Consider the following 12094-nt stretch of genomic DNA (forward strand, 5'->3'; position numbering starts at 1 on the left):
AAAAAGCTTTTGGAAAAATTCAACACCCATTTATGCTAAAAACTCTCCAGAAAGTGGGCATTGAGGGAAACTACCTCAACATAATAAAGGCCATATAGGACAAACCCACAGCAAACCTCATTCTCAATGGTGAAAAACAGAAAGCATTTTCTCTAAGATCAGGAACAAGACAAGGATGTCCACTCTCACCACTATTATTCCACATTTTTTTCACAGCAAAGGAAACTACAAACAAGACAAAAAGACAACCCTCAGAATGGGAGAAAATATTTGCAAATGAATCAATGGACAAACGATTAATCTCAAAATATATAAGCAGCTCAGGCAGCTCAATAATAAAAAAACAAACAACCCAATCCAAAAATGGGCAGAAGACCTAAATAGACATTTTTCCAAAGAAGACATACAGATGGCCAAGAAGCACATGAAAAGCTGCTCAACATCACTAACTATTACAGAAATGCAAATCAAAACTACAATGAGATATCACCTCACACCAGTTAGAATGGGCATCATCAGAAAATCTACAAACAACAAATGCTGGAGAGGGTGTGGAGAAAAGGGAACCCTCTTGCACTGTTGGTGGGAATGTAAATTGTTACAACCACTGTGGAGAACAGTATGGAGGTTCCTTAAAAAAACAAAAATTGAATTACCGTATGATCCAGCAATCCCACCACCAGGCATATACCCAGAGAAAACCATAATTCAAAAGGACACATGCACCCCAATGTTCACTGCAGCACTACTTACAATAGCCAGGTCATGGAAGCAACCTAAATTCCCATCGACATACGAATGGATAAAGAAGATATGGTACATATATACAATGGAATATTACTCAGCCATAAAAAGGAATGAAATTGGGTCATTTGAAGAGACCTGGATGGATCTAGAGACTGTCATACAGAGTGAAGTAAGTCAGAAAGAGAAAAACAAATATTGTATATGAACACATATATGTGGAATCTAGAAAAATGGTACAGATGAACCAGTTTGCAGGGCAGAAATTGAGGCACAGATGTAGAGAACAAACGTATGCACATCAAGGGGGTAAAGTGGTGAGGTGGTGGTAGTGGTGGTGTGATGAATTGGGAGACTGGGATGGACATGTATACACTGATGTGTATAAAATGGATGACTAATAAGAACCTGCTGTATAAAAAAAATTCAAAAGAAAATAGAAAATATCCTTCAGAAATGAAAATGAAATAAAGCCATTCTCAGAGGAAGGAAAAAGAGGACAACTGGTCTCCAGCAAAATGCTCTAAAAGAAATGCTAAAGGAAATCCTTTAAGTGGAAGGGAAATGATACCTAAGGAAAACTTGAAATATCAGGAATAAAAGAAGAGTAACAGGAACATTAAATATCTCAGTAACTATAAAAGATTGTCCTTTCCCTCTTAAAGTCTTTAAAACATGTATCACAATTAAAATCAAAAGTTATAAACATTACATTATCACATCAAAAAAATTTTTCATACAAATCAAAGCAAAAAAACAAAGAATCTGATTAAAAAAGAAAAAATAACAGGCAGAAGATCTGAACGGACATTTTTCCAAAGAAGACATACAGATGGACAACAGGCACACAGGAGAGTGCTCAACATCGCTAATCATCAGGAAAATGCAAATCAAAACCACAATGAGATATCACCTCACACCTGTTAGAATGGCTATTATCAAAAAGACAAGAAATAACAAGTGTCGGCAGGGATGTGGAAAAAAGTGAATCCTTGTGCACTGTTAGTACAAGTGAAATTGGTGCAGCCACTATGGAAAACAGTATGGAGGTTCTTCTCCAATTTAAAAATACAGCTACCATATGCAGAAACTCCACTTCTTGGTATTTATCTCAAGAACACAAAACACTAACTCAAAAGGATATATGCACCGCATGTTCACTGCGGCATTATTTACGATAGCCAAGATAGAGAAACAACCTAAGTGTCCATCAATGGATGAATGGATAAAGAAAGCGTGGTGTAAATATTTACAATGGAATATTATTCAGCCATAAAAAGAAAGAAATCTTGCCATTTGCAGTAAGCTGGATGGACCTTGAGGGCATTATGCTAAAGTGAAGTAAGGCAGACAGAGAAGACAAATACTGTATGATCTCACTTATATGTGAAATCAAAAAACAAAACACAACAAAATAAAGAGAGACGAGCTCACAGATCCAGAGAACAGATTGGTGGTTGCCAGGGGTAGGGAATAAGGAATGGGCAAAATGAGTGAAGGGGGTCAAAAGGTACAAACTTCCAGCTATAAAATAAGTAAGTCCTGGGGATGTAATGTACAGCATGGTGACTGTGGTTAATAACACTGTATTGCATATTGGGATGCTAAGAGAGTAGATCTTAAAAGTTCTCATCACAAGAAAAAAATTTTTGCAACTACGTACAATGATGGATGTTAACTAGACCTATTGTGATCATTTCACAATATATACAAATACTGAATCATTGTGTTTTACACCTGAAACTGTATCAATTGTCAATTATATCTCAATTTTTAAAATACTATGTAATACACATATGAAGATGTAAGTGGATGTAAAACACATAACACCTACAACATAAACAGAGGAACATAGTGAGACCGATATGATGGTAGGATTTCTACACTCCAATTAAGTGGCAAAATGTTCATTTTAAGTAGATTGTGAAAAGTTATGTATATCATAATTTCCATAGCAACTAATAAAAAAGACTACACAAAGAGATATTGTCAAAAACTCAATAGAGGACTTTGCTGGTGGCACAGTGGTTAAGAATCTGCCTGCCAATGCAGGGGACACGGGTTGGAGACCTGGTCCAGGAAGATCCCACATGCTGCAGAGCAACTAAGCCCGTATGCCACAACTACTGAGCCTGTGCTCTAGAGCCCGTGAGCCACAACTACTGAGCCCACGTGCCACAACTACTGAAGCCCACACGCCTAGAGCCCATGCTCCACAAGAGAATCCCCTGCTCACCGCAACTAGAGAAAGCCCACACGCAGCAACGAAGACTCAACACAGCCTAAAATATATACATAAATAAATTTACTTAAAAAACTCAATAGAGAAATTACAAGGGAATAATAAAAATATTCAAATAATACACAAGAAGACAGGAAAGGAGAAACAGAAGAATAAACAACAGAGAGAACAAACAGACACCTAATAATAAAATTCTGGACAGAAATCCAAACATGAATAATTACATGAAGTGTGAATGGTCTAAACACAGAAACTACAAGACAGATATGGTCAGAAACTGGCAATGGCTACAAGCAAAACTGACTAATTAGATAGACCATTACTGCTGTGAAGATCCATGAAATGTCAACCTTAACCTCTGACTCTACAAGTACAATTTCTAGCTCTTCCTTTTGTCATTAGGTCTTTCTAATCAGTAATATCTCTGTTACTTACTAAACTTTCTTATTTTCCCAATTTCTCAACTGAATATTCTCATGATTTGGAAAAACATAAATTTCCCAAGAAATGTGAGAAAGAAATTACTGTACGGAAACAGTTTTTCCCCCCTATGATGTGTCCTGCACTAAGAGAGATTAGTTGAAGTCTTCTAGCGTTAGTATCTTTTTTATTTCTCTTTGCATTTCCTATACTGTCTTTTTTATGAAGGTACCTGCTGTGTTATCTGGTGCATAGACATTCATTACATGTATAACTTCATTCAGAATTGTACCTTTCAGCATTATGTATTTTGTCTCATTTAATGCTTTTTCTTTTTTTAAAATAAATTTATTTATTTACTTATGTATTCCTGGCTGCGTTGGGTCTTCATTGCTGTACGCAGACTTTCTCTAACTGAGGTGAGCAGGGGCTACTCTTCCTTGTGGTGCGCAGGCTTCACATTGTGGTGGCTTCTCTCGTGGAGCACAGGCCTAGTCTAGGCACACGGGCTTCCGTAGTTGTGGCACACAGACTCAGTAGTTGTGGCTCGCGGGCTCTTGAATGCAGGCTCAGTAGTTGTGGTGCACGGGCTTAGTTGCTCCGTGGCATGTGGGATCTTCCCAGACCAGGGCTCGAAGCCGGTACCCCTGCACTGGCAGGCGGATTCTTAATCGCTGCGCAACCAAGGAAGTCCTGATCGTTTAATGCTTTTTGACATGATGTCTACATTGTCTGATGTCAGGATAACCCTGATTTCTTGCTGTTCGTACTTTCTCATATCTTTATTTTTAGCCTTTCTGTAACATTTTGTTCTCAATGTATTTCTCATATTCAGCATAGCTTGCCTGTACTTTGTGAAACAATCTGAAAATAATTTTATTAGAGTTAATCTTCACTCATATTTATTCATGACTAATTTGATTGCTCTCAATTCTGTCATATTATTATGATATAGTTAACATATGTAAAAATTAAATATAAGCAAGATTTTGACTAAGTAAAAAGTTTAAAGGCCCATAAAAATGCTCACTAACCAAGTTTCAATTTCTTATTGGCTCTGGGTACATAAGTAAGGACACTGGCTTACTAACCAGACCTGCCAATATTAGTTACAACAATAACATTCTCATAGTTTCAAGACTATTGGTTTAAGACATACCTCAGTTTGGACAGGTAGATGGAAAAACAAAAGGAGGATGGGCCAGTACTGCCAAGACAAACTCAAACTTCATATACAACACTAAGACACAGAACAGTAAGTCACTCTGCAATAATCCTCCCAGGCACATAAATGCACTACTTAAGCAACAGAGCAGATTTTTTTTTAACTCGAATTTTAAAATGGATTAAATGGATTGTAATTCATTAATGAATCACAACCAACATTTTTAAAAAATTGAAATGGGATAGTACTAGAGTGTGCTATACACAGCAAGTATTGTATTATAAAATTGTTTCAATTACATAAATGTGTTAGTTTGCTAAAGGTGCCATAACAAAGTACCACACTGGGTGGCTAAAACAACAAAATTCATTTTCTCACAGTCAAGATGTCTGTGGGCAGGGCTGCTTACACTCCAAGGTTTCTCTCATTGACTTGTAGATGCCTATCTTCTCCCACTGTCTTCACACTGACTTTCCTGTGTATGTGTCCTGATCTCCTCTTCTTATAAGGACATCAGTCATATTGGATTAGGGCCCACCCTAAAGACCTGATTTTAATTTAATTACCTCTTGAAAGGCCTTATCTCCAAATATGGTTAAATACAGAGAGACTGGGGTTAGAACTTCAACATATGATTTTGGGGAGGACACAATTCAGCCCACAACAATGTGTTTACACATATATTATGTATGTATATATACAATGTCTCACAATCAAAAAAATTTTTAAATATCTTAGAGGACTCTGAATAGATGTTTTAAATGTATTTTAATATATTGCAAGCTTAAGGGGTTCAGCCTTAATTTTTTTTTTTTTTTTTTTTTTTAGTACGCAGGCTTCTCACTGTTGTGGCCTCTCTCGTTGCAGAGCACAGGCTCCGGACGCACAGGCTCAGCGGCCATGGCTCACAGGCACAGCCGCTCCGCGGCATGTGGGATCCTCCCGGACCGGGGCACGAACCCATGTCCCCTGCATCGGCAGGCAGACTCTCAACCACTGCACCACCAGGGAAGCCCAGCCTTAATATTTTAATGGAGTCTTAGGCCTCCTTCAGTCTCCAGATCGTCAGGTCTTAGTGAGACAGTTTAGAATTTAACTACTCATAATGTATTCCTGATGTAATTCATAGAACCATGTTCCTGTGAACATGAAAGTACTTTTGCTGATGTTCTTACTCAACCAATACTTATTTAAAAAAAAAAATTAGTGTTTTAGGTCTAGGGTTTGTTTATTAGCATAGAAACTCTAATAGTTACATTTCCATGTTTTAGAGAACATCATCAATTACTATATTGACTTCCCAAACTACCAGATTAAACTACAGAAATTTAAAGGCATAGTGTCTCTCCCCTGTCTTTAATCCCAAAGACCTCAAGTATCTGAAACCAGTTTAGTTGATGGCTAACTTAGATATATCTTCAGGGCCTGAGGAAAAATACTGATGTTTTAAATTCTCTAAATTCATTTAAGGCAACATTAATCCTTTGTTTTATAGTGTACTATATTACATACACGAAGCTACAGACAGGTAAAATTAATATATAAGCCATAAAATATTTTAAATAGCACTTTAAGAATACAAACAACCAAACTTTATATTTAGGCCCCATGCTTAAGAAAATTTCTTAATAATTTAGCTTAGAAACATTCCCAGCTTAGTCCTACTGAATTGTAACATGTCTGCTGATCAATTCTGGGTCCACACACTATCAACAAGTTTGTTGAGTTGGCTCAGTAACATAAAATAAATAATGACGTAATGAATAGACCAAATCAGGCCACTTGAAGTCTGTAACAGTATTTGGTCATGTCAGTTTTGAAAGCCATTGGAAAACGGTCCATATACCTGTTTTGTCAGAGTAACTGATTACTTCCAAAGTCAAATAGATTAAAGGCTGGTTTCACACCACTGGAACTTTTAAATTCCGTATCTTTGCATTTCACTGCTCTCACCTCAGCAATTTTAACTCCCCAGGGCATACCTCTACCTTTCTTTCACACTTCCAAGCCTTCACACACTTTGAGCAGAGTACTGAGAAGCAAAAAGCTTTCCTTGTTCTTTTTCTTCACAAAGACATTTTTTAACCTACACCTGGCATTCTGTGAAAATCTATGAAAGACTGCAAAGGACATGTGATCTCAGTCAGGCTCACTTATATGAATCTGAGAGTAAAATGTCCATCTGTCTCTCCCAGAGAGAAAGTATAGTTTTATTTTTTACTATGACACTCATAAATTTAATAGGTCACACAATCATGTTTGATTTGTTAAATCAAAAATTCAAGAGAGAAGGGGGTAAAAAGTACATAAAAAATAAGTACTTCATAACCGTTCCAGCTATGAGTTCAGATTCTCTATATAAAAATATTATCATATCAATAATTAGTTGTAGTAATAAAAAACCTGTTTTATAATATATGTCAGAAAAAACTAATATGCACTCTTTAATATCTGAGGGAAGAGGTAAAACAAATCATATTTCAAATGGAAATGTAAGTACATTCAAAGCAGGAATCTTATTCATTGCTATATCCCCTGCACCCAGAATATTACCTAGCATATAGTGGATTCTGAATATTTGTTAAAATTTGAAAGAGATAAATAAATGAAATCATCCTTCTATTTTATAAAGAAAATAACCGAAGCCAGTTAAGAAAATCTCACTCAAAATCTCACAACTGCTAATGAAAAGAATTGTGACTTGGACTCATTTCTTCTAGACACAAAGTCTTAAGAGGGTTCATTCCATTATTTCGCATTTTCCACACTTGCCCGAAAGTCTGAAGGACATCAGAACACAAAATGAAAAATCTCAAACCTATTCCTCCCTTCAACATTTTCTGTACTCCACACCACCAGTTCTCAAATCAAATTCATCTTTCTACCCATTAGAGCACCGCATTGTTTGGTTTTGTACTATCCTGCATTACCAAGGCAATAGACAAATATGGAGGTGTATGGCTGAACACTTCATTACAATGGGTTCACATCAGTGGGATTCCACGTTAAATAATATATCAGTTTATCATATTGCTGAGGCCACTCCAGAGAACTGTACTAGGTGAAAACTTTTTGAATGATTCATTCTGGTATAGTTTACACTGAAGAAAAAGAGGGGGTTTAAAGTAACTTTCCTTCATAGTCATCAGCCTTGTTTCTCTCTTTTTTTCCCTACAACACATTCAGCTCATTAGGTCTTGACATATCAAGACAAACATCTACAAAAGCACTTGCCCAGAAGCTCATTTCTCACATTTAAAAGTTAATAAGCTGGGCTTCCCTGGTGGCGCAGTGGTTGAGAGTCCGCCTGCCGATGCAGGGGACACGGGTTCGTGCCCCGATCCAGGAAGATTCCCACATGCCGCAGAGCGGCTGGGCCCGCGCGTCCGGAGCCTGTGCTCCGCGGCCGGAGAGGCCACAGCAGTGAGAGGCCCGCGTACTACACACACACACACAAAAGAACAAGTGATTTGGGCTGTGAACAGAAAGATACTGAATCTCATAAGTGTGACGTAGAAATGCTTCTCCAAATGCTATGATGAAATCCTACCTGCAGGGCTTCCCTGGTGGCGCAGTGGTTGAGAGTCTGCCTGCCAATGCAGGGGACATGGGTTCAAGCCCTGGTCTGGGAAGATCCCACGTGCCACGGAGCAGCTGGGCCCGTGAGCTACAAATACTGAGCTCTGCGCGTATGGAGCCTGTGCTCTGCAGCAAGAGAGGCCGATATACTTGAGTATACAAACAGTAAGAACCAGACATGAATTATTACAAATGAAGAAAGATTCTATTTCTCTAACGTTTTTAAAATTCTTTATTTTATTATTATTATTTTTATTTTTGGCTGTGCCGCACAGCTTGGGGGATCTTAGTTCCCCAACAAGGGACGAGGAACTGAACCCAGGCTCTCGGCACTGAAAGCACAGTCCTAACCACTGGACCGCCAGGGAATTCCCTTAAATTATTTTTTAATTCAGATCACATCTACTGTTTACCTCAATCTGTACCAAGATTAAGCACCTCCCAAAGCTTATCCAGCAAATAATTAAAATTTCATGGTCAGGCTTAAACCAAATTCCACCTTTTCTGACTATATGCCATTATACAGTGCAATGGTATATGGAGTCAACTGAGTTTTAGACTTCAATGTGAATTTACTTACAAGAAATTACATTAAAGAGGAGAAATGTCTTAGAATAACGCTCAAACTACCACTTTAAAAGCTACCTGCTTTAAAAGCTGAGCTCTGTTTGGAAGACCAAAAAAAAGAATGTTTTAACATGGCTCATTTCTCCATTAAATAAACATTTATTTAATGTTAGATGAGCAAAATTATGTACTAAGGATTATGATTACTATGGCAATCTAAATCAAATAAGAAAAAAATACAATGCAGTAAATACCAAATGATATGTTACAACTGAATACATAAAAAACAGAGGTGTTAAGTAATGTTAATAGGACTAAAATAATTAGGAAAGTCTTCCCCAAAGAGATCACTATTAAATCAACTAATGACATTTTCATTGTAGGAATGCACAGACAAAAAGGCAAGTACTAAGTAAGACATTCAGCAAATATATTTTAAGTGGAAGGCTAAATTGGGGACCTAATGAGATAAATGTGGAGAAGGCAGTAGACCTAACTGACAGATTGATTTTACATTCAATGTAATAGGAAATAATATCATACTAAAAATACTTGGATAACAGAAGAGCAACATGAATAAAATGCTAATTGATGAAGGTATTTCTTTCACACCTACACGTAGGACAGGCTATAACACTGAAAATAAAACCAGGAAAACTGTGCCAGCTACCCAAAGGTAAGGTGATGAAGGGTCTGTGTGACAGTGGCTGAAGAAGGCTCAGTGTAGCCAGGTGACAGGCTGGGGGGTTATGGGGGAAAGATCTACTAGTTTCTTTGCAGCCAAGGTTACCACAAAAATCAAGAAAAATTTCTGGGCTACTGGAAATCTTAAAGGCCCAGAGGTCTTCAGAGCAGCGCCCATCAAGAAGATCCCACAACTATAGTTTCAGTGGTACATATGAGGATGTTCTGTGACTTCCATGAGGTACCACAGAACTGTCTTAGAACTGAACAAGAAGAGTAAAGCTTATTCCATTAATCACTCCAAAGCTGGCCACCTGGATTTTAAATCCAATTTGATACTATGCAGATAATAAAGTTCAGTTACAAAGTCAAAACACGTGTTCTTAACACATTAAATACCACACCTTAATGCCTTTGGTGGAAGATCTCTGTGATATTATTATTCTTAAGTGGAAATTAACCCTTACTCGTGAACAGGAGTTAAAAGGATTTCAAGAGCATAAATTCTTTTCTTTTTTTAACATCTTTACTGGAGTATAATTGCTTTACCGTGCTGTGTTAGTTTCTGCTGTATAACAAAGTGAATCAGCTATATGCCTAAGTATACTCCTTATCCCACCCCTGTAGGTGGTTGCAAAGCACCCTGCTGATCTCCCTGTGCCATGCAGCTGCTTCCTACTAGCTATTTTACATTTGGTAGTGTATATATGTCCATGCCACTCTCTCACTTCGTCCCAGCTTACCCTTCCCCCTCCCCATGTCCTCAAGTCCATTCTCTGTGTCTGTCTTTATTCCTGTCCTTGCCCCTAGATTCTGCAGAACCTTTTTTTTTTTTTAAGATTCCATATGTGTGTGTGTGTGTGTGTGTGTGTGTGTGTTAGCCTACGGTATTTGTTTTTCTCTTTCTGACTTGCTTCACTCCATATGACAGATTCTAGGTCCATCCACCTCACTACAAATAACTCAATTTCGTTTCTTTTTATGGCTGAGTAATATTCCATTGTATATATGTGCCACATCTTCTTTATCCATTCATCCGATGATGGACACTTAGGTTGCTTCCATGTCCTGGTTATTGTAAATTGTGCTGCAGTGAACACTGTGGTACAGGACTCTTATTAAATTCTTGATGTAAACAGTAAAGGCATAATGACTCTTGCTCAGGGATTGCCTATTCCATCAACCCCTTGAAACAGACACCCTGGCCCCTGACTGGAGGAAATTCAAACAGGTTATACCACTCACGTGGTTCTTTTTAAGGGGCAACCCATTATTTGGTCATAAATTACAGCAGGCAGGTACACCTGAAAGTCATATATTGTTTTGTCACATCCAATTTTCCCTTTTTTTCCTACTGCAAATAGGCCCCAACCTGCAGAATAATAAAAAGGAAGTATAAAATCAAACTAGCAATTAAAATCAGAGGAAAATATAGGTAGGAAATATTTAAAATTTCATAATGCTTTATGACCAAAAATACTGAATAATCATAGATAAGTAAAAGTTGCCTGTCATCACAAAAATCAAAAAGAACTCACAGGAGCTATAGTTTGTTAAATCAAAGAAGTCACAAGTCTTTAAGCCATTAATAATGATTAACAAATCACCGGCACCATGTTGGGGGAGGGGGACGCGGAGGTCCAGTTCTTGATGAAAAGAAGCCTCTGGTAGAGAGCCCCAAATGACCCAACAGGCCTCTGTGCTGATTGATGGCATTTTCCATGTACTAAAGGAAATGTCAAAAAGCACACCCTTAAACAAAAGAACAATTCAGAGACAAATCCTGGCGATAAAATAAATGTGACTGCTAAGTATCTCGGCAGCAAACTGATACACTCCGAGGTGTTTTCCATTTGAGAGAAATCTTAGGTGTTTACATCACCAGTGAAGAAAAATGAAATGTTAAGAGGATCTGAAAAAGGGTCTCTTGCACTGTATTCCCCTTTTCATAAAAAAAGAGGAGAAGTCTTAAAAAAAAAATAATTTTTCCAGCCCAGGTTCAAAGACATAGGAACGGCTTTACCCACAGTCCCACGTCTGGGGCAGGGATTCTGCGCCGGGCCACGCCAGGGCCCCCGAGGCAGAAGCCACCCACCACGAATTCCCAGCCTCTCGACCGCGTCCCTCCAGAAACCGAGAGGCCTTGACTTTCCGGTTGCTCACGTGACCCCACTCAGAACGCGTTTCTAGCCGAGCTGGGGCCGTAGGGCCACCTCGCCGCACGGCAGCCTCCAGTGATGAGCACCCTGAGTGCGCCCCGTACGTGCGTGGCACATCGAGGCCGAGCTGGCAGCCCACCTGCTACCTTCACAGGCACACTCCAGTCACGCACTTCGCTGCCACTACTTTCTTTGCCTCGGCTCCCGCTTTCGGAGAAGCCAAGCGGTATTTAAACAAGTTACGTCCCCTCCGTTCCCCGAACAAGATGCCCAGGCGCGGAGCCACAACACCCCTTCCCATCACGCTCCCGGGGACCGACCCCCACGGGCGGCCCCTCCGTTCGCCCCGCGCCCAGGCTCTCGGGGGGCGCTCCGGGGGGCGGTATCCCGGGGGCGCGGGCGGAAGGGCTAAGCGGCGTCCGCTGCGCCGCCGGGGGGCCTGCCCGTGACCTTGACCGAGACCGAGGTGGGGCCGGCGGGCTTACCTTGTTGAGATGGGGGCTCCGGGTCACGGCGTAGCCGCGCTGGGGGGTG

At 39.4% G+C, this 12094-nt stretch overlaps 1 protein-coding gene across 1 annotated transcript in view; it reads right to left on the reverse strand.

Annotated features, from left to right (window-relative positions):
• The window catches only part of ME1 (malic enzyme 1), a 184510-nt gene extending 172422 nt beyond the window's left edge, over positions 1-12088 (reverse strand). Inside the window, exon 1 of the mRNA XM_024757451.1 lies at positions 12046-12088. The gene's annotated coding sequence lies outside the window, so the exon portion shown is untranslated. The remainder of the gene's footprint in view (positions 1-12045) is intronic.
• Between the last annotated feature and the right edge of the window lie 6 nt (positions 12089-12094).

The sequence above is a fragment of the Neophocaena asiaeorientalis genome, unplaced genomic scaffold (assembly GCF_003031525.2).
Source record: "Neophocaena asiaeorientalis asiaeorientalis breed wild unplaced genomic scaffold, Neophocaena_asiaeorientalis_V1.1 scaffold253, whole genome shotgun sequence".
NCBI classification, from domain to species: Eukaryota; Metazoa; Chordata; class Mammalia; order Artiodactyla; family Phocoenidae; genus Neophocaena; species Neophocaena asiaeorientalis.